The sequence below is a fragment of the Leptinotarsa decemlineata genome, unplaced genomic scaffold (assembly GCF_025532065.1).
Source record: "Leptinotarsa decemlineata unplaced genomic scaffold, Ldec_3_MD MMD2_tig00026336_RagTag_RagTag, whole genome shotgun sequence".
NCBI lineage: Eukaryota > Metazoa > Arthropoda > Insecta > Coleoptera > Chrysomelidae > Leptinotarsa > Leptinotarsa decemlineata.
The window spans coordinates 10,585,030-10,608,127 of NW_027412692.1; the positions used below are offsets into that span (position 1 = coordinate 10,585,030).

At 34.4% G+C, this 23,098-nt stretch overlaps 1 protein-coding gene and 1 pseudogene across 1 annotated transcript in view; both read left to right on the plus strand.

The window, feature by feature from the left end:
• LOC111503713 (uncharacterized) overlaps positions 1 to 23,098 on the plus strand; it is a 309,095-nt gene that overhangs the window by 74,975 nt on the left and 211,022 nt on the right. Inside the window, exon 2 of the mRNA XM_074183331.1 lies at positions 11,972 to 12,068. The gene's annotated coding sequence lies outside the window, so the exon portion shown is untranslated. The remainder of the gene's footprint in view (positions 1 to 11,971; positions 12,069 to 23,098) is intronic.
• Positions 10,404 to 15,939, plus strand: LOC141485824 (ubiquitin carboxyl-terminal hydrolase 2 pseudogene; annotated as a pseudogene).

Genomic DNA, 23,098 nt, shown 5'->3' on the forward strand with positions numbered 1-23,098 from the left:
CGTTACAAATCAGAACAGTGAGATTAAAATAGATTTGATAATGAAAATGTAAAGATGTATAGTATTTCCAATACCACAGAGAAGGAATTCCCGCCTCGACATAGGCGTCGGCATATTATTTTTCAGTGGTAGTTTTTCAGTTACTTATTCTTACAATCATAGCAGTTGCTCACCCGATGAAAAAGTTATCTCAACTGAATTTTTCCACCATGGGTAATTATGAGAAACTTCGGAATTTAAGGTAGTTGATTTCCGAGTCGAAAACTCTAAAATACAATGAAAACACAAATAATCACACCGAATTCTCGTCAAACATACATTTACAATATGTATAATAGAGGCCAACAAAATTGCTAGAAAAATTAAAATTCTTCTTCGCTATATTCGGATTAGGTGGAATCATCATTGGGTTGAATAACGATCGGATTTATGGAACTTTGCGCATAATATTTGTTCTCTTCTTTTATAACGTGGGCCACACAGTTCTTCCACACATCACTATTACCTAATTCATTCACCACTCGCCTTATATTGTCAAGCACCACAGCATTTGAAGTCGGTGACTGATTACATTTCCGCAAGCTTTCTTTCGTTGTGGCCCAAACCATTTCGATTGGATTGAACACACAATAGTATGGAGGCAAACGTAAGAGAATATGACTACGTGTTTCACACATCGAATCAATAATATACTCTTTTTTGAAATTACGTTGTTTTATGGACGCCAGTAATAGGTACCTTTTTCGTTGGAATCTTGTCGGGTATTTCAATGTCATGATTTCGCATGAAATCAACAATATCTGCTTTTTTTGTGTTATTGTTTGGTATTGTAGTCAATAACCGAGAATGATACGAAGCGTTATCCATAACAATAACCGAGTTTGGTGAAGTATTTGGGAGAAGCTGCTCACTGAACCAGGTTTCGCATAAAGCCGCAGTCATATCTTCGTGGTAATCAGCAGACGAATCTTTTATATTTTTGGCCGACAGAAGCAAAGCGTTAGGTACGAAACCACTTTCATTCCCGGCATGCAAAATTAAAACACGTTTTCCCCTCGAAGAAGGTGTGTTCAAAGCACAATACTTGGTTTCGTCTACCCAGCCATATTTGACAACATCATGGGTGTCAAACCAAGTTTCGTCGAGGTAGATTATATGTCTGCTGGATTCTCGGTAGCTTTTCATTCGCCTCAAATATTCTTGTCGGAGTTGAACAATGCGTGTCGATTCCATTATGACCATCCGATTGTTCAATTTTTTATATTTGAAACCACAAGGCAATAAGACACCTCGTAGAGTTTCTAAAGATTTGTAATTGTAAGCGGGATAGTCGAGTAATTTATACCAAATCATTTCCAAGATTGGTACTCAATTTTTTTTTGGATATACCATAAATTGTATATGTCATTTTTTGAAGCACCATCAACGTTTGCGAATTTTTTATTCTTTTGTTTTCATTTCATTGCATGGTCAATGACATCCCCTTCAAATGACCTGAAGACATGTCAAACAAGATAGTTTCATTAACTCGCATATTCTATTCACAATAACATTCTGTGAAGTGTGACAGTTTTCCTTCTTCAAGCATTCATGAATATTTAAAATTGCTCGCTGAACTTGAACATGTGAGTCCTTATTTTCAAATTTTTGCACTCGACGCGCGTTTCGCTATTAACGTTAGCATTTTCAGGAGAAGCAAATTGATACTGAATCTAAAGACAAGGGTTAGCTGTTTATATACATAAAGTTTTTTGGTCCGATATGGACTTTGTTTGTTGAATAATGATTATCCTAATTGACTTTTCGGTAATCAACTATTGGAACCACTATCTGCAAATTAATTTGTCCGCATGTTGATCTATTGTTGACAATATATCGTGCAGCAGAGATAAGATCATTTGTACATAGAATGTGTCCGATTTATTTGTTTTATACACATCTTAGGCTTTCATAATGCTTGGGTATGAGAGGAGTGGAACAATTGATATAATAATGTTCCTGTTTAAAACAGGCGTACAGGGTGTTTTTGTGAAGGTTAGTAATTGGGAGATTATTGTTTACTTGAAATATATTGAAAATATTGTAATTTCCCATGAAAAAAATTTTTACTTCTTTTTTGAATCTTATGACACTTTTCAGTTCTTTTATATTATTTGGGAGAAGATTATATAATTTGAGTCCATAAAAATAAACTGATTTTTGAGTCAAAGTTTTATGCATTGAGGGAACTGTAAATTGTGTATTTGTAAAACCTCTTGTTGTTCGGGAATTTCGTAGTAAACATTTTTGACAATTCGTTAGGCCACGATAAATGTAAAGAGATCTTATATTGAATATTTTTTTTCCTCATACAAGAGATTGGTAGAGTAGTTTCTATTTTTCTTCAGAACTATTTTTAAAATTGTGTTTTGTGCACTTTGTAAAGTTTTTACTGTTGAATTGAAAATGCTGCCCCAAGAGAGAATGCAGTTTGATCTTACTCTTGAAGATGATCACTTGGTGATCGAAACACGTGTCGAGGTGTTGAAATAACGGTTTGGTTCTGGGAAAAAACTCCAGTAATATTCATTACTACACCAAAGGTTCCAAACAGTGCATCATAAGTATGAAAGTAGTTATTTTGAGAGGACTTAATTTCCAAGTTTGTGTCTGAAAGGTTCTTTTTTGCATAATATACACATCTTTGCGTGAAATTCATTTTGGAATTGATTGATTTCTTCATTTCTTTGGAAGATTCCCACTTTTTTTTTTGTACCAAGATGGAGAAGTAGCCATAGCCAAAGAAAAAACCCAAGCTGTTACTCGAAGGCCGAGTTTTATTGGAACTCGTAGTACTAATATTTGTATATTGGTTGTATATTTGTATATACCGACATTGCTCTCATTAAGAATATCGCTAGACATCTGTTCTTGATGTGTTGCAATTTGTGAAATATCAAGTAAAAATATCACAGTGAAGTGAAACTTGAATAAGTGAAGTATTTTCATCAAGTACCGGTCCATTCCTTCACATAACGGTATATTGATTGACCCATCTATCAGGGACTTGAATTTGATGTGCCCTCGTATGTGAACTGATAGAATAGAATATAAATTGTTCATTACTGTTTATGATGACCATATGCTGTCAAAGGTTTACGAGTATATGATGATATCAAATTTGATACTGAATTCATTGCGTTACGAAACAATCAATCAGCGATCCAAATCGGTCCGTAAATATAAAATATTAATGAGTTTCAGTAGGCAGTAAAATTGGTATAAAAGCTCTAAATGGAATAACGATAAAATTGTTCATCACCATAACTTCAAAAAAATAATCGATGAACTAATAGTTTTATTTGAAGTAGAAATTCCCTTGTACCATGGTGTATTTGGGATATAATAATAATAATAATAATAATAATCGTCTTTATTGTTACCCAGCTGTGGTTACAAACAAATATTTAACTAAAATTAGAGAGCTAGTTGCTGACATAACAAAAGGCGAAGTTCAACTTAGTTAACACAAGTGCTACTATTCTTCCAGAAAAAACTGAAAATCATACTAATTTATCCTGTACACAAAAAAGGTTATTGTGAGTTGTTAGAAAATTTAAGACCAATTAGTGTATTACCAGCCTTTTCAAAATTGTTTGAAATGGCGATGTGCGACCGATTGATGAACTTCTTAAATAAGTGTAAAATAATTAATAATATTTAGCATGGATACATCAAGGGAAAATCAGTAGAGACAGCCATTATGCAATTTACGGAAAAAATAGTAAAATCATTTGAAAATAACCATTTATTGTTAGGCATTTTCTTGGATTTATCTAAAGCCTATGATTGTCTCAATCATAAATATCTACTTGAAAAACTCGAAAGGTATAGAATTCGTGGAACTGCATCAGATTGGTTCACATCATACCTAACAAATAGGCAACAAATAGTAAAAATATCAATTGATGGAAAGATAGTTAAATCTAACGTAAAAACCAATAACACTGGGGTTCCTCAAGGCAGTATAACAGGTCCAATTTTATTTGTACTCTTTATGAATGACATCTCGAAAATATTGTAGCATCCTGTAAATATTTCTTGCAGCATTACTAAATATGCGGATGACACAAACTTATTAGTTACTAGTTCTAACTTATTTGATTTAACTCAACAGGCAAATTATTTCTTAAGTAAAGTAAGTAATTGGTTCGCAAAAAATAAACTTATATTGAATGTCCAGAAAACTAACATTATTTTGTTTCGAACTCAACAACAAAAAATAGATACACCAAGTAGTGTACAATTGTCTGGTAGCGAAATGAAATTAGAAAAGAATTCAAAATTTTTGGGAGTATTTTTAGATGAGCATTTGCAGTGGAATATCCATATAAAAAACTTAGCAAAAAATTAAATAACTTATCTTACAGTATAAGAGTAGTAAGTAAATATCTAAATGATTGAAAATTATCTATATTGCAAATTTTGAAGCATCACTAAGATTTGGGATTATGTTTTGGGGATCGAACAGTCACATGACTCATTTATTTACCATTCAGAAAAGAACAATAAGATGTTTATTTGAAATGAAATATCAAGAAACCTGTAGAGGAATTTAAAAAAAAATCACATACTTACTGTGTATGCAATTTATATATATGAATGTGTACTATATCTATATAAACATAAAAATAATTTTACAAAGTGTGTGGACCTTCATAATTATCAAACACGTAATGTAGTAACATATCTTATCCAATACATAGATTAGTAGCAACTGAAAAACATCCCTCTTATGCCTCTATACGACTTTTTAATAGACTACCAGAGAACATTAAAACCTTGAACAACATCAACAAATTTAAAACAAATGTTAAATCCTTCCTCATTGAAGTAGAACCATATAATGTAGAAGACTTTCTAAATTATTCTTATTAGATATTAGATTTAAGAATTATGAAAATTGACACTGTTTCATTTTTTTTGTTTTTCGCAGATTTGAAATAAAGATTATTATTATTATTATTTTGATATAGAGCTGCTGTAGAAAAAAAGCCACTACAGAGTTCACTCAAAATACGTATTCGATAGATACAAACGACAAATATGAGAGAGATACGTTTGATGTCATAAAAAATACATTTCTTTGTGATGATTGTTTATACTGAAATAAAGTGTACGTTCGGATGAGTTTCTGCGGCCTACAATTTGATGTACTGCCGTCCGGGTTGAACCGCCTCTGTAATTTTCATCTTCTCAACGTTTCGGCTTCTGCTTTGAAGTAATTTTTCAGAACCAGTTGAAACTGAACTTACATGACCCAACGAAGGGGTCGTAATCCCTCTGACCCCCCAAGTCTCGTCACTGGCTTTGTTCTTCCTTCGTTCAGCTACAAGTGAATACTGATCACTTCGTTGTTCGGCGCCAGTATTTATGCTGCTGGACAGGTATAATGTAGAATGTAGAGGTATCGTAACAGCTACCCAGTCTACCGGAGATGGATTCTTGACTTTCTGCTTGACGTAAGTTACTTTGATATGTATGGCGAGACAATAATGACCTCCATGATGGCGGTAGTATCTGCGGATCATCTCGTTTGTTCAGACAATCGGGACGTTTCTCAATTTTAATGGCTTCACAAATTATCCTGAACTGAAGAGTTTTCTCTGTAGCAATGGTTTTGGTGTGTTCGAATCTTATTGTGTGGTCTGTTTCAGGGTGATGTTTGAAGAGGGATGAAGCTGGATCTGATTTACGAACAGCTAGTTGATGTTCATCTTTCCCTCCAACTGATTTCCTGGAGTCTTTGAAGTCCACTAGATACTCGTTAGGACAGTCCGTGCAAAGTTTATTGTTAAATCATCTGAAAATGGAATTTTCAACAGGTGATGATCGACTGTATTGCCAAACATGCGCCTAACTGATTGACTGTTATAAGGAAACAAGTATAGCTGAGGCACCAGTCAATCTAATAGTAACACTGATGATTTTCAAGCAAGACTCAACCTCTGAGGGAAGCAAGAAACTCTTTCGAAGGTTCGAAATAGAAGAACATTTCAATCTAGCAGACCACTATTATAATATTCATGCAGTCATTGTTCACTGTGGTTCAGGCGTTGAATTTGGTCATTATTACGCTTTGGTCAAAGACGAAACGGACTGGTTTAAGTTTGACGATAGTCGTGTCATGAAGTGTTCTGGTGATGTATTGAATCTATTGGAGCCTCTGGAGACACCCTACATTTTCAGACGATGTGGTGCTGCAGGTTTTTCCGGGTTTTCCTGCAGCTGAAAAAGCAAATACGCCACTGGAATCAATGAATTCGCCCGGGCGCAAATTAATTTTTATTGTTTTATTTTTATTTTTATCGTTGTTTTATAATTTCACAAATACATTGTATGTATTTGCAAGTCTATCTTAAGTTGATGTTCATAGACTCCGTTGAAAATTCTTCTATTGGTCTGGCCAATGTAAGTTCTGGAGCAGTCAGAACATGGCATTTCGTATATTGATTCTTGGCTGTGAATATTGTTGTTACGTTATGCCTTTTCAGAATTCGGCTTCCTTTGACGATTTCCAGAGGCTCCAATAGATTCAATACATCGCCAGAACACTTCGTGACACGACTATCGTCAAACTTCATGGATCTGATGGAGAAAAGCTTCTGGTTGGTCAGTCTGTTAATCGGGTGATTCGAAGTATGTTGTTTGGGGTTTGCTGTCATTTTAGTGAAAGGCGGCTTTGAGTTTATATAGTAACTTGTATCTGTTGTATGAGAGAATTCAAAACGGAATTCAGCTGAGCAGGATGATGATGGGACTTTGCATTGAGATATCAATTGGTATGTGTAGGTTTTCGGTAGACAATGTGTGAGAAGGAGTATTTGGACTTTGTGATGAGAACATCCATTCCTGGACGTATATTGCACTTCTCAATAAACTAAAGAAGGAATATAGAATACTTATTAATGAAACAAAAGTCTTCTTAAATGACAAAATAATATCGGATTCTGATAATAGACAGAGGGCTTCCTGGCAAATAATTAATAAACAGCGCGGAAAAAACAAAAATGTCAACAAAAATAACATATTACCTGACGATTTTGCCAGATTTTTTAATGACTATGTAGATAATTTGATGAAAACTATAACAGACTTCAATCACAGTCATCTTGAAATTTTAATTATGAAAATTCCTCTCAATACTTCAACCTTTTGGTTGCATCCCACTGATGATATGGAAATTCTGAGAATTGTCACCAACTTGAAAAATTCAAAAGCTGCTGACATTTATGGATTGCATCTATCTAAGGTGACCCCTTTGCATAAAAAGGGTAATATTAACCTTCCTGATAATTGTCGACCAATTTCTATCATTCCGCTAATTGGTAAAATATTTGGAAAGGTTACTCCAATTTTTCGAGTCAAATAGGCTACTGTGTAATGCGCAATTTGGCTATAGACCTAACCGGTCTACTGTATTGGCTCTATGTGAATTTTATGAAGTTGTTGTGGATGCCTTAGAGAGTCGTTAGTTTTGTGAGGCGAGGTTTTACGACCTGTCAAGGGCATTTGATACGATACGTATGATTTCTTGCTATTAAAATTGGAAAGATATGGGATTAGAGGCGTGGCTTTCAAGCTTTTTTCGTCATATTTGGAGGAACGAAAATATTTTGTGAGTGTCTCCGGTCGGAGATCTGCTGAGTACCCAGTTATGTTTGGTGTCCCACCTGGCTCCGTTTTAGAACCCTTGCTATTTATTATATATTTCGAGTATTAACTCTGATGTGTCTTCCATTTTTTATGCAGATGACTCCACACTCGTTGTGAAAAATTTAAATAAAAGCAGAGCTTTACAGACCCTTAATTGTTCAGAACAGAATGTTAAGTTAGGTTTCGATGTAATTTCCTTTCCTTAAATGAAAGTAAAACGCAGCATTTCAGTTTGAACCATGCGGAAAATCTGAGGATAGAGTTAAACTCTTGGGCCTTCATATAGACTCTCAACTAAATTTTTCATTTCACATTCAGGATCTAGCAAAACGTCTGGCTAAAGCTTCTTATGCGTTGCGTCAATTGAAATATCAGCTGTCCTTTGATTATTTAAAAATAGCGTACTTTGCTATGTTCCACGGTATGGTTTGATTATTTGGGGAAGTGCGACTCATGCCAATCAAATATTCATAGCACAAAAAAAAGTCATTAGAATAATTTCTTCTAGTGAGTATGACGCTCATTGGAAGCCCCTTTTTAAAAAAATTCACATCATGCCGCTGCCTTGTTGTTATATATTGGAGTGCCTCCTTTATATTGGGAGCAAAATTTTGGCGAATGAGGTAACCTCAAACTGCCATGTACATAGGTACAGTACCAGAGGTGGTAGTGATCTGCTTCTTCCACTCTTCAGATTAACCAAATCTCATAATTCTTATTTGTATTTAGGTTTTAAAATGTTCAACGCCCTTCCACAAAAACATAAAAATTTCATTACTTTAAAAACATTTAAAAATCAAATGCGCAAATATTTAGTTTATCATTGTTTCTATTCTGTGGAAGAATTTTTGCTTCATGGAAGTGCATGTGTGTGTGAGTATTGATTTTTTATTTTTTTTTATATATATTTTTTTGTTTTTTTATAGCATTTGTTTTGTTTTGTGTTTAATGACAAATGTTCCTGAAATGGTTAATAAATATTATATTCTGTTCTATAATACTCATCTACACCTTACTACATGTATCAAAAATTTCAAATCTGTTTGGAAATGTATGAGATGTTTTTGCCGAAAACTATGCTATCTGAACTAAAATCCTCTATAGGTATTGAAATTTCGATGATGGTCCATCGTTTCAACAAGTTTGTTGAAATTTCACCATGATGTCTTTCAATGATCACCTTAAAAAAATAAGACCTAATTATTATTGTCGGCTTATACCTGATGGTATTTGAGTCGCTTCAAACATGTGAAATCCGTTCTAATGATATTTTTATCCCTGAGGTACGTTTCCTGTGAGAAACAGCCAATTATCCGTGAAACTCGAATTCCTTGTAAAATCATCTTTGTTTCTATACCAACCATTTTCCCGAATCGGTAAACAATTTCCCAGGATTTCTCGGAGAATCCGGAACCCAGCTCGTTTAATTGCAAATCACTTGCAGTTAACTCATTTATTCGAGTCTTTATTAAAATTGCACAATAATGTTGGGACATGAAAACATATCGTGGTTAAACTCTGGAGTTTGCAACAATTTCTCTGCACTTTATGACCTCATTAAAAGAAAACGGTAGGAGATATTGTGGATTCAACAAGTTAACAATGGAAAGACAATTTGTAATGGAAATATGACGAATAGAATGAAATATTTACGGGATTCGCTCGCTTCTATGAAAAGATGAACCTCGTTTTTATGAATTCTCGATGCCAAAATGGAATTTCTACTATTTTCAATGCCGATCAATAATGTCGCTATGGATATACAGTGTCTCGAAAAGAAATGTTTTTGTGCCTGAGGATCATCTCTTGTGGAATACTGAATACTTTTTCAGTTTTTAGGGTTCTCAACTGTATATATGCTGTATCGGTTCTAAAAGTTAGCTTATGGAAACTAACATGGGAAAACGGTCCATCGTGGCATTTTTGGTTCATTTTAAGGTCACGCGTACGGCCGAGAATCGAGCATCGTTATCGCGGTTTGGAAGATAATGATTCGAGCGCGCTTGGAATAATATGAAAACAATAAAATACAAGATGTGTGTGGTATTAAAGAAAAAAACATGGTCGCCAACGTTAAAGAAAAAACATGGTGGTAATTGTGAAGGAGTTGCTAATGTGTATTGACACTAATGTGTATTTATGATAAGTTGGCAACACTGAAATAAAAAAGTATGAAATTTACCTTTGTTTACTTGACATGGCGCAGTCGGTAGGATATACAAAGATTGTTAGGTTAGGTTTACATATGTAAGTAAATTTATTAATGGATTTTCAAGTACAACACAGCCTTTAAGAGAGCTTTCAAAGAAAGATGTAGAGTTTATATGCAAAACGAACATCAACAAGCATTTAAAGAACTGATAGTAAGCTAAGTAACGAGCCAGTACTACAGTTTTTTGATGTCACAAAAGAAGTAACAGTATCAGTAGATGCATCTAAAACAGGGCTAAGAGCAGTATTGCTACAAAATAGGTTACCTTGTGCATATGCTTCGAGGCCAATGACCGAGGCTGAAACTCGCTACGCTCAAATAGAGAAAGAACTCCTGGCAATCTGTTTTGGAGTATCAAAGTTTCATGAATATATTTTTGGGAAAAGGATAACAGTGGAAAGTGATCGTCAGCATTTGATTTCAATTTTCAAAACCACCTGTAAAAAGTACTAGAGTTGAGGAGAAACATTATATAGAAATTTTTAATGATAGTAATATGGAAGAATTTCAGGATAGGCGAGAAATAGTTGATGATAATGTAGATTTGTCTAGAGAAGGAGATAGAGATGTAGAAAGCGATAATTCAAGTGTAGAATTATTGGAAAACACTCCCCCAGATATTATTACTTTAAGTGAGAATAATGGATCAACATTAGGTGAACAAATATCTGAAAGTTCTGATAGTGAACATAGAGTGATAGATTCAGAACAAATGTTTGTAAACGCTTCTAAAATAAAATCTTCAGGTAGAAAAGTAAAACATGTTAAAAGACTTGACTTATAGGGGAGATGTGAAGGAGTTGCTAATGTGAAATTTACCTTTGTTTACTTGACATTAATGTAACGGGCATTGAGTGGAGTATACAGGGGTGCATCAAAATATATAATTTAAAAAAACCAACGTGATAGTGATATTTCAACGCTCGATCACTCAATGTGTGTACAGGGTATTTCAAAATACATAATTCAAGAAGTAGTATACACGGTGCGTCATTTAAGAAAAACAACATGGAAGTTTAACGAGGCTCTAACGTTTCCACGAGGCTCTAACGTGTGATCTATCAATGTGTACAAAATACAACTGTTCTTACTGTTATGCAGACTGATCCAAACTGAATGAGCGCCATTGATAAGTTTGTTATTATTGCACAAGCACAAGAAACACACACCTCGCTGTGTGTGTTTCTTGTGCTCGGCACACACAGCGAGAGGAAACCAGCAAATCAGGAATAGCAGATCATGTTTGGACCCATCAACACAACATCGAGTGGTCCCAAGCTGATATCTTGCACAGAGAGGAACATTGGTTTAGGAGAAAATTCAAGGAAGCCGCTTTCATGTTGTCTAACAACGTATTCAGCCAAGCCAGCGTAGAAATACGCAACATATGGAAACCCATCATCAGGCGAAAAATGGCCAACTTCCGCCAAACGGTCATCTTCAACGGAACCAGTGAAGCGGGAAATGGAAAGCGGGGATGAGTGAAAGTACTCGAACTACCTATAAATAGTCATCTCTTGGAGGAATCAGTCCAGTCATCACCCGAAGACGATTGTAGATACTAACAATCGAAACGTCGTGAACTAACGTGACTTGAATTGTTCTATTTTTACTTGTATTTTATTTCACCATTATTTCATTTCAGGTTTATTTTGGTTAATATAATTGTTATTTTCAGCTATTCATTTTCAATTTTCCTCTTTTAGTTGTTTCAGGGATTTCAAATTATTTTATATGGTAGACAATGGAAGTCCGAACTAGTGAAATTCATCATGAAACATTGTCAATCACCTTCAAACAAACGTTTTTTATTATTCATCACAACCTAACATAGCTGATCACTTTTCCAAATATTCGTGTACTAAGTACAACATAATACCATTCAGTACTCTCACGAAAAAAAATAAATTCCAAAGATCGACGACCTTCCAACCCAAAAAATAGTGAAACTGAAAACCTCGGCCGCAAAAGCCTCAATCATCATGTCAACTTCATCGTTTGTTTTTATAATATTCTCAACTTCATTCGATGCGATTGTTAATTAACCATTTCGATTATTTTCAGGATGTGAACGAATCAGGGACTATGATACCGTTTTAACATCTTATTGGGTGATTGCAACACAGCCTTTCAAGCAAGTCTGCATTTGTTCACCACTAAGGTGAGTATACTTTCAAAATTCATAGACATTTTGAAAGGTTTATGTATTTTTTGTTCGACATGATAACCTTTGTGGTGTCTAGTTATGACTCATGAAGCGGCAGCACTACCATGTCTTGTAAATGCCATCTGATATGTTGACGAAACGTCGATCTTTAAAAAAATTGAACAGATGAATACAGTGGTTGTTTCCAATGCAGATACTATAGGTCAGGGGTTCCCAACATTTTCTCAGTGCGGGACCACTTTTATATTATTCTTGTTAGCAGGGACCACTATGCAAGATTTACATAGTGGTACATACATGAATATTACTGGAGTTTTTTCTCAACAACAAATCGTTATTTTTAACACCTCGACACGTGTTTCGATCAACAAGTGATCATCTTCAAAGAGGAAGATTAAAACCAGAAACTAACGCAAGTTTTAATTGGTTTATTTGGGTATTTGTGTATCGCTGAGTTATTTAAATAATTGTTTGCCCTTTTTGTTTATTGATACCTGTTTGATATAGTGATTGCCTTTCTGGCTGAATTCACCGCTAGTTGACAACGTGTTTTGTTTCATTTGTAAAATCGAAATTGAGGTGTTTTCTTCTTTTCACATTTGTTGACACCGATGCGCCTACGCCTGAGCTTACGCGACGCAAACGTCAACGTCAACCTTTCAATACTAGTATTTACGATTTCGCCCACACCTACTCAATGTTCGTGGTAGTTTTATTTGACGTATTGTAGTTTTCTTTTAAGCGTCGTTACTACCATAATTTATGGCTGATTTAATTTGCGGTTATATACACCGCGCTCAACGACCTCTTGTATTGATATTTGAACATCGCATAATAGTTTGAATATCGCATTGTTGATTTAGAAGTTAGGTTAGGTTAGATTAGGTTTGCTGAATAAATCATATTGGGGATCTTTATCTTTTATTTCCAATATTAATTGGTAAGTTATTGATATTGTAAGTCACTTAGGGTATCTGGTGGGTTGAATTTACCTGGCGCCCATTTACATCCAATTTCAAATTTATTAATTCTTTGAACCCCTCCCGTCTCCACTGTTTATCTTAGCCGCGGCTACCCATCTGTTTTATTTGTTACCGACAGATGATTCAGTCTCCTCTTATGGTTTGTGAGGTGACAGAGTGCAGGAAAATACGAGGAAGTCCGTTTTACGTCGCTCACAAGATCTCGGTCTTTCGCAAACCACAACTTGACGGATTTCACGTCGTGACTTGGGCCTGACACAGGAACTGAAGGTAAACGATCATACACAACGACATGTGTTCACTGAACCGACCGTAATTTTCATCGAAAAATCAACATTTCTGGATGGATGGGTGAGTGAACAAACAAAATGATCGAATTTGGGATTATAGCAATCCACATGAGATCCGAGAGCGTCGTAAATTTTGGGCTGGCGGCGTCATTTGTCCATATTTCTTCGAGAACGACGATGGCCAAGATATCAGTGTCAACGGCGAGCTCTATAGGTCGATGATTACCAACTTCTTTTAGTCTGAATTGCATGATCTGAACACCAACGATTTGAGGGCATGATCATCTCACGTGGAGGTGATGTGAACTGGCCACTGAGATCGTGCGATTTGCCCCCGATAGACTTTTCCTTGTGGGGTTTTCTCTAGTCCCAGGTGTATGCGATCAAACCACAAACCACAGCGATTCTCAAAGCCAAAAGTTGCCCTCGGAAAATAGATAGACAGATTTTGTTGATATCTCAAACACCCTTTGTTTCACTTTAATTCAAAGACAGGAAGCGTTCAATGAAAGAAACCCTGCAGTATTCACTGCAGGTAGCTAGACCATCGATGTTAATTTGATTCAAATTGCTTTTGTGTTTGTGAATTTCTGTTACAACAATTACAATTTCTGAACTCTGTTACAACAATTAATATTTAAAATATAAAACTCGTTTGTCGTTGAAAAAATAATAAAACCAGTATTATAGTTTGATGGATCGTCTGGAATATGAACACTGGTGCTATTTACATTCAAAATTAACAGGAAAGTATGATTATCAAAACCATTGACGAGTAATCTGTATTATATGATACGTATTTACTCATTTGTCTCTGCACTAGTGATTTCATGGAAATTCCGTAGTTTCAGTAAGCACATTCAGTTTACGCAATCATTAACGACACAGCCGGGTTTGTTTCACAGTGTGCTATCCATTTTCCGACTCGATAAACTTCTATTGTTATCAGGGTTGGTAACATTATAATCGCTCAAATTTTATTTACATTACATCAAATTGAACGTTAAGTTTCCTTTGGGATGGAAATTGGATGTTATTTAATGTATAAGTTTTGTATCAAATAAGTTCATATTGAATTGTTCAAAGATCTTCTGTAACAATGGGCTAACTTTAGGGAAGTGGTGATCATAATAATAAGGAAAGTACAATGGAAACAGACAAAAAGGAGAAAAAGAAAACAACTTTCAGTATAAAGATTGATAGACGGAGTATCAGCAAAGGTTGTTTTTAAACTCAACCTAGAAATAGCAAACATTGAACAATACCAAAGAAGTCGAGTTGATAGTGATACTATCTTGACAAAATCAGAAAATGTATGCAACCGCCGTAGAAAATTCCTTTTTGTAATGTCAAGGTAAATAATATTACTGGATTTTCATCCCAATATCAAACTGTTATTTTTAACACCTCGATACGAATTTCAATCTTGTGACCTTTATTCATTCATTTGAAAGGTTTCACACAACACAATAATAATAATAGTTCAATCAAGAAAAATGGCGATAAGTGCAAAAGCACTTGCTTCTCATCACAGGAGCAATACTTACAATATAGTAAAACAAACATACTATCAACAGTTACAACAGTACAACAGTACAGTAGAACAGTACAATCCAATGTTTATCAAACATGGAATGGTTGCTGGAATAATTAAAAAAAGATACATACATGGAAGATATCAATACTAGTATTTCTAGTATGAAAGGTGTTTTAATCAAAGCGTTCGCAAAAGTTATCAAGGAATTGTGGTCAGACGATTCATCTGATAGAGTAATTAACACAGTCTACTTCAAAAATCAGATTCAAAGATTTGCCCCTCGATTCATGGGTTCTGCTCATCAAGACGCCCACGAATTCCTTCAATATCTTTTAGAAGGTTTACATGAGGACCTCAACAGAATTACTGAGGAACCTGAACCAATCTTGACGGAGATTGACGAAAAATTGAGCAACCGCAGAAAAGCACAAGAGTCTTGGCTGAGATATTTAAATATGAACAACTCTAAGATTGTAGACTATTTCGTTGATCAATTAAAATCCACTATGAAGTGCACACACTGTGGACACTCATCAGTAACCTTCGATCCTTTCTGGGATTTGTCTCTTCCCATACCACAAAGAACTGGCCAATTGAGTTTGTCACATCGCTTGGATTCCTTCACAAGAGAGGAAACCCTGGATGGAGATGAAAAATCAATGTGTTCGAGCTGCCAGCAAAAAAGAAAATGTACAAAGTCCTTATCAATTTATAAGTTTCCCCGTATATTAGTAATTAATTTGGAAAGATTCTCTCAAACGAAAAGATTCAGAGGCAAATTGAATACTCCCATTGACTTTCCTTCAGATGAATTAGATATGAGCAATTATGCAGCAGACATTGTGGCTCCTTGTCGTTATAATCTATATGCACTTTCAAATCACAGTGGGACTACTTACAACGGGAATTACACAACATATTGCAGACACCCATATAGTGGCACGTGGCATGAATACAGCGATTCACACGTGTTCCCAATTTCGCCAAAGTCACTTGTGAGCGATGAGGCATATGTCCTCTTTTATGAACAGGAGGGAACGAAGCAGTACCTTTGAGGTGATTTTTTTCTCCTTTCCTTTTTTTTTAAATCTTAGTTTTCTGAATTGATTTGTATTTCATGATTGTTCCAAGTTTCATTATGTATTGTAATGCAATGCATTGAATAAAAACCTTTCCTACACTCTACAATAGTTGAAAGGATATATATTTAAGATATATTCAGTTACACAACGTAAAATACAATGTAAATAAAAGTTAAACTTTTGAATAAATGGAAAGATTGATACATACCTATATACTAGTGAAAGAAAATGGCAGAATAATTGGAACACAATACAATATATGTATAATATAAATAAAACGATGTAGTATGTAGTTTCCTAATTGAAAACATAGTGTTCATGTACATTGAATTCAAGTATCGAATTTAAAAAGTATGCAACGCAACTTATTACAGATATACTGAATATGAACATTCCATTTAAGATTTGAATCTAGTATTACTCCTAATTATTTCACGCTAGATTCGGAAAGTATTACATGTTGATCAATTTTCAGTTGTGAAAAATAAGGTTTGCTGGAATCATTGCAACTGAAAGGTATATAGTGAGTTTTCTTCAGATTCACTGATTAATAAAATCGATGTTCGAGCCAATTTTTAATCAACACCAGATCCGAATAAACTACATGTTCTAATTGCTCCCAGCTATTTGCCTTGTAAAAAATGACTGTATCATCCGCGAAGCCCAATATAGTCCATTAATGTATATGTTGAATAAAATTGTCTCCAGAACTGTGCCTTGGGGGACTCCTATAACGGTTTTTTGTGTATTACTCAAAATGTCATCAATTTTTACATACTGATCATCTTCAAGAGGAAGATTTATCTTCCTCTTGCACTTTTTGGGAACCTTTGGTGTAGTATTGAATATTACTGAAGTTTTTTCCCAACTTTCAGTAATATTCAGATGAAAATATGTTACACAACATAAGTACAACATATATAACTTCAAGTGAGTAACGATTGCTCTCATTTTTGATTGTTCAATTGTATTTATTATTGTGTACATTGTTCTGTTTTATAAACATTGTGATATTTGTATATATGAGATATATTTATAACTTTTGACATGCTCAAAATATTTGTTCAAATGAATCACGTAACCAATAAACTATTCTATCCTTTTTTTCATTCGATTCTATTCTATTTTGAAGGTCTTGAAGTTTCACCAGTTCGTATGTTTTTTTTCGGCAATTATTTGTAAGTTCTGAATATTTCTCAAAACTTGCCTTACCAATTGCCAAACGTTTAACTTTATATTTCTACAATGAAAAAGAGGTTATCTATTTCGTTTTACTCATTTCTTGATTATCTAGAAACATTAATTATTTTATATTCGATCTGCATACTTCGATCATAACAATGGCTAATGACCTTCAGCGTGTAGAAAAGTGTAACCAAAAGTCTTATATCGGAACACATTGAAACTACAGAATAACTAAGTGAAACACTTTCATTTGTATCGATATTTTTAATGCAGCTTGTAATGGAGATGAGAATTGAACTTTTTCAATGCGAATAACAAAGTTGAAAGTGCATAAAGAAAAATAAACAAAAGAGAGTGTGAAACATTTCCAACAAAGAACAGGAACGATACAATACGCCAGCAGAGGGAATCATTGAATCTTTAATTGATTTCCAATTTCCAGAATTGGTAACGACTGACTGAACACGGCCCTGATGTGAACGAATTAATAAAAACGAATATTCGGGAAATGGGGTCAAATTTCCGCCGGAATACTTTTGGAAGTGACGATGCGTAATAATAGGCTGAACACAAGATGTATCGGAATAATTTTCCATTATTTCAATCTCCCAATAGTTATGCAGATTTGAAATCACATCTGTGTGCTATGATTTGTTCATCCGAAAAATTTCTTTTAGAGCACGGAGCAAATGTGAGATGATTTTTGAAAAATATTACTGATTTCATTTTATTCTGGAAAACACGATTGTTGAAATTGAATGTCATGATTATTTTGACTATCAAAATTATTGAAATTTCATTTGTGTTTAATAAACCTTACAAAATACAAATGAAACAGAACACAGAGTCAGATGCTACAAATGCAATACGCATATATACAGACGGCTCAAAAACCAAAGAAGGCTCAGGATATGGAATGTACTGAGCTAAGTTTGAAGATAGAGTGGGGAATGGAAACTAACAGAACTGGCTGGTATCCCAGTCGCCACAAAAGAAATAACCAGGAAAGAAATTTCTGGCAAAAACACAACAATCTGCACTGATAGCAGACAAGCCCTATTAGCCTTGAATAGACAACGTATAACCTCAGGGCTAGTACTAGAGTGACACAAAGATTCAGCCAAAGCCTCGGTAGATAATAACATTATCACGAGGTGGCTCAAAGGGTACGATAGGAGTAAAGGTAATCAATCACATTGCCGACTTTTTAGCCAATGAAGCGACAAGACTAAGAATTTTAGGATCCAGTGGCACCAACGGCCTGTATCTTCGACAATTGCGGAACTAGCCGAATGTAACCCTCATGCTCTATCCCTAAAGAGATGGGATGGAATCAAAGGATGCAATCATGCCAGGATCACCCTGGAAGTTGGCGCCAAGGAAATATCTGGCGATGACCAGGAAAATTCTACGCTTAACAGTAGGAATTCTGACTGGTCAATGTCAACTAAGGAAACACCCCCATAATATGGGACTTGTGGACACACCTCTATGCAGGATGTGTAAACAGGAAGATGAGACTGTCAGGCATGTCCTATGCGAGTGCCCGGAGTTATCGTCAATAAGAGAGTGTGTGTTCGGCGAATCTTGGCCTACACCTGCCGATATAAAGGTGATGTCTCCCAGTGACCTGTCCACCTTGCTGGAAAGGACAGGTTGGACCTAGGAGGACAACTCCTCGGGAGGATGTACAATGGGCCACATGTGGCCTAAATGCTGTGGGCTTACACTCCCCCTTCCTACTCTACAAATTCAGATACAGAAACTAATGAAATATTGTTATTTTCCTCCAGAATTAAAGCCATAAGTAAGTATAAGCAATAACAAGACGTTTTTTTTTTCTTTACGCGATTTGCGATGCAATCGGAGTGTTCGTGATAGAGTAAGTGTTTTTAATACTCGTAAAATGGAAATGGTTATTGATTGCTACCACCTCAAAATATTAGGTTCGTTCCAACCTTGAGTCACCAACAGACTTCCAACAGTTTGTAAATCGTTGTCAACGCGCATGTCTGGTAGATATTGGTTTCTGATCAATTTGAAATTTCTGATTGGAACAGCTGACAGCTGATAGTTCAACTGAAGTTTGGCATGGAATTTCATAACCTTTAAAAATAAATCTAATCAAGTGTATTTCTGGAGAGTAGAAGTAGCAGTAGTAGACTTTGTTTTAGGAATCCTAATATACAATATATAGTTATGCATATATGAATAATTTATATACGTATAAAATTTTACAGTGCGTCATGTATTACAATTTGATATATTCTAATAATAACTTTTTGAATACTTTTAAGGAATTTACATGTTTTATTTCATCAGGTAACTTATTGAAACTATTAAGACCTTTAAAGAACGATGAATTCATTCCATTCTTATAGTTTGTTCGGGATCTATAAAATGTATTACATGTTTTTGTATTATATGAATGAATGTCCTTATTTTGAACTAAATATCTGCTAAGATAGGCTGGTTGTATCCAACTCGAAATTTTGAAAATAAAAATCATGCTCAAATAATACATTCTTTTATGTACCGGCTGCCACTGTAGAGTATTCAACATATATTCAATAGGGGTATACTGGTTGCATCTCAAAATGATTCTCATACCTCGATTTTCTAGTTTCTGCAACTGTCCCATTTGATTTTGATTGAATAGATACATCAGTGTGGCACAGTAGTCAAAGTGTGGCCTCATTATGCAGTTGTAACATGTTAGTCTAGAGAAAAAATACTTTTTCTTACATATCTTTTTAATGGTATATTGGGCATGATTATTCAAATTTAATTGATGGTCTATAATGAATCCTAGGTACTTAATTTCATTTACAATTATGAGTTGATTATTGAATATGATGAATGATATGAATATGATTAACGTCATTAGTATCAATTTTTCTTTGATTCGAATTTTTTGTAACCATCATTGCCTTACATTTATTGATATTCAATTTGAGTTTATTCACTTGTAGATATAATTCAAGGATCTTTAAAGATATATTGATATTTTGTACAGCTTCTTTTAAATCACAGTTATCCGTATATACAAGGGTATCATCAGCAAATAAGAGTAAAAGAAGGTTGCAGTATTTTATATCTCTATTCTATTTACTAATCAACATGGAACTGGGAGGTAAAAGTAGGTCACCGCAATAATTAATTCGTGTAATTAAAGATGTTCATATTTTAGGTTCACTTAAAGAATTCCTAATTTTTCCTGCGCCAGCAAATACATAATTTATTTTATAATAATTTTTGCAGGTTATGTTGTTTGCAAGTTGCATGAACATAAAATAGAAACAGTAATACGGAATACACATGCGTCAGATTAATGGTTAGAAGATAATCCTCAAACCATTCTGATAGATTTCGAACAGGTTTGAATCTTGGATGGAACAGAAAACTGATAGTTTACTAATGGTTGGAAACTCATGTTGGAACGCAATCACATTACTGCGCAGAATCCTGACTGTCAGAAACTGTTTCTGACGCTGGTTGGAACGAACCTTTTAATGGCTGAATATTTCAAAAGCCAGCACTTTACTCAATCATCAGAGATTGAATACTTTTTCAACGCGCGATCCACCAGCCAACTAACAGGATACGAGGTCTGTTGAAAAATGAGGTTAATTTTCATTTTTCTCAAAAAATATTGATTCATCAATGGATATAATACACTTGGGTCAGCGTTTTCTCCAATACTCGATACAGTTCTGATATGAACTTTTTGGTATGTCCTTAAGCTCTCTCAGAGATTCAGTTTTTATGTCCTCAATCATTGCAAAACGCTACCCTTCCATAGATATTTTCAGTTCTGGAAAGAGAAAAAAGTCACATGGGGCCAAACCTGATGAATACAGTGGCCGAGGTATTATAACGGTGTTGGTTTTGGCCTAGAAATTACGAACAAACAATAACAGTGTTTTCCACAATACCAGACGTTTCCTTCGTATTGCTTCAATTCTGGATTACTGTAGGTCGACCACGTTGGGGCTCATCTTCGAAGCTAAAGTTTCCGGAACGAAATTTCGCAAACCAACGTCGAACAGTGATTTCATAATCCGAATTTGTTGAAAAAATTATCCCATAATCGCTTAACGGCATCATTTACTAATAAGCTGGAAAGCGACAAAAAAATTAAATTTGGGAAAAATTAACGTCATCGATGTACAGAGTATCGAATTCTCTAACGATGAGTATATACCGCGATACACTGGAATAAAAATTCATGGAGATACGGAGCTATGAAAATACATGACATTTAAACGGTATCTTTATATAACACTTATAATGGCGTACTATTTCATGAATACTCATCTGAACCTCTTCATTCAAATCAATATTCATCTACATTACCCGGCATTATTTCACATAGTTGACAGCTCACCTACCAATCACGTATTTCGTATCATCCACAGCATAATTCGAACATTTTTGAGTTATAGCACGGTATCATGGAATTTATTAAAACCATAGACTAATTAGTTCTCATATTAAGTTGCATACTGATGGAATAGATCCATTCCAAATAACCACCTACGAAATTCCAGCTTCAGTATTGTTCAGGAAACCGGAGAATTATTCGCGATGAAATTGTAGTTCTCCATATTGTTTGTAGGAATGGAGTAGAACAGTGGAGTTGGAGTAATTTTGAGTAGGAAGCTTTGTGTATGGATCTGGCTGTCTGAAGACCACTGCAATTATTGAGAAATGGTGATTTATAATCCCAGCTAGTTGATTAGGATTATCAATAGTAACATTACGAGTATGTCGTTGAAAAGCAGTAATAATGATTACAGCTTTATTTTCTAACAGTTATCCAATCACAGGAGAGTTCACAGAAATATACAGAAATAAATTGGTCAGTTATAATAGTTACTCTCGATAAATAATTGTGAATTACCTTTATATGTCCATATTGGTATCTGTCATGTTTTAGCTGCCCGAGCTTTCGCTAATGTTTATGTTTGTGAGGTTGCAGTCAATAGCTGGGCTGTTACAAAGAAAACTCTTTGTTATATGTCAAGCTTTCGGTATATTTCACACCTTCGTCAGGACAACTACAATAATAAGATTATATATCTTGCAAAAAATAAATAAATATAGAGAACTTACTATCGTGAGAATAAAATATAATATGGTTCAAAAACAGAGAGAAAAACATTAAATAATGACAGTTGATAAAAGTTTTTGGCTGACAATGTCAAGTGGGAAAATTCTGAATGATACTCGAATTACTAGATCTTTTATTTTCTTTATCATATTTCAGAAGGTACGTGTAAATTTTGCTAAGACTATCAATATCAGTTCGTTTATTCATTGAATGTTCTTCGTTATTAATATGTATCATTTCCAAAAATATTCTTTTAGTTGTATTGGTTTCTCTATCTAAAATATTTGGATTTTCAAAATTCATTTTATGATCCTCCGAATTAACATGTTCTGTTAATGCACAAGAATTAACATTTCGTCTACAGTCGCTCTTATGGGACCATAAGATAGTTAATCCAGTCACTAATTATTCTGTTCTGTTTCCGGATGAACACCCGGAAAAACAACACATCATATTCTACCATCCGTGAACACCTACAATATATATATATATATATATATATATATATATATATATATATATATATATATATATATATATATATATATTGTTTTAGTTAGACATACACGTCTTTCTTGTTACTGTATATAATTGTTTATTGTAATGCATTCATACTGTTCAACAAGTGAAATAAATATTATAATTATTATTACTAACACAAAAAAGGGAATGAAAGAATTTCGATCCTCATAATCAATACTGAATATGAATTCACAAATTCGATTATTTCTTGAAATGATCTCATTGAAATCATGACATTTTTTTCTGATTGATTCGGGCGTTATTTGATGAAGATCCATAGTAATTTCATACTCTACATACTCTACTTTATTT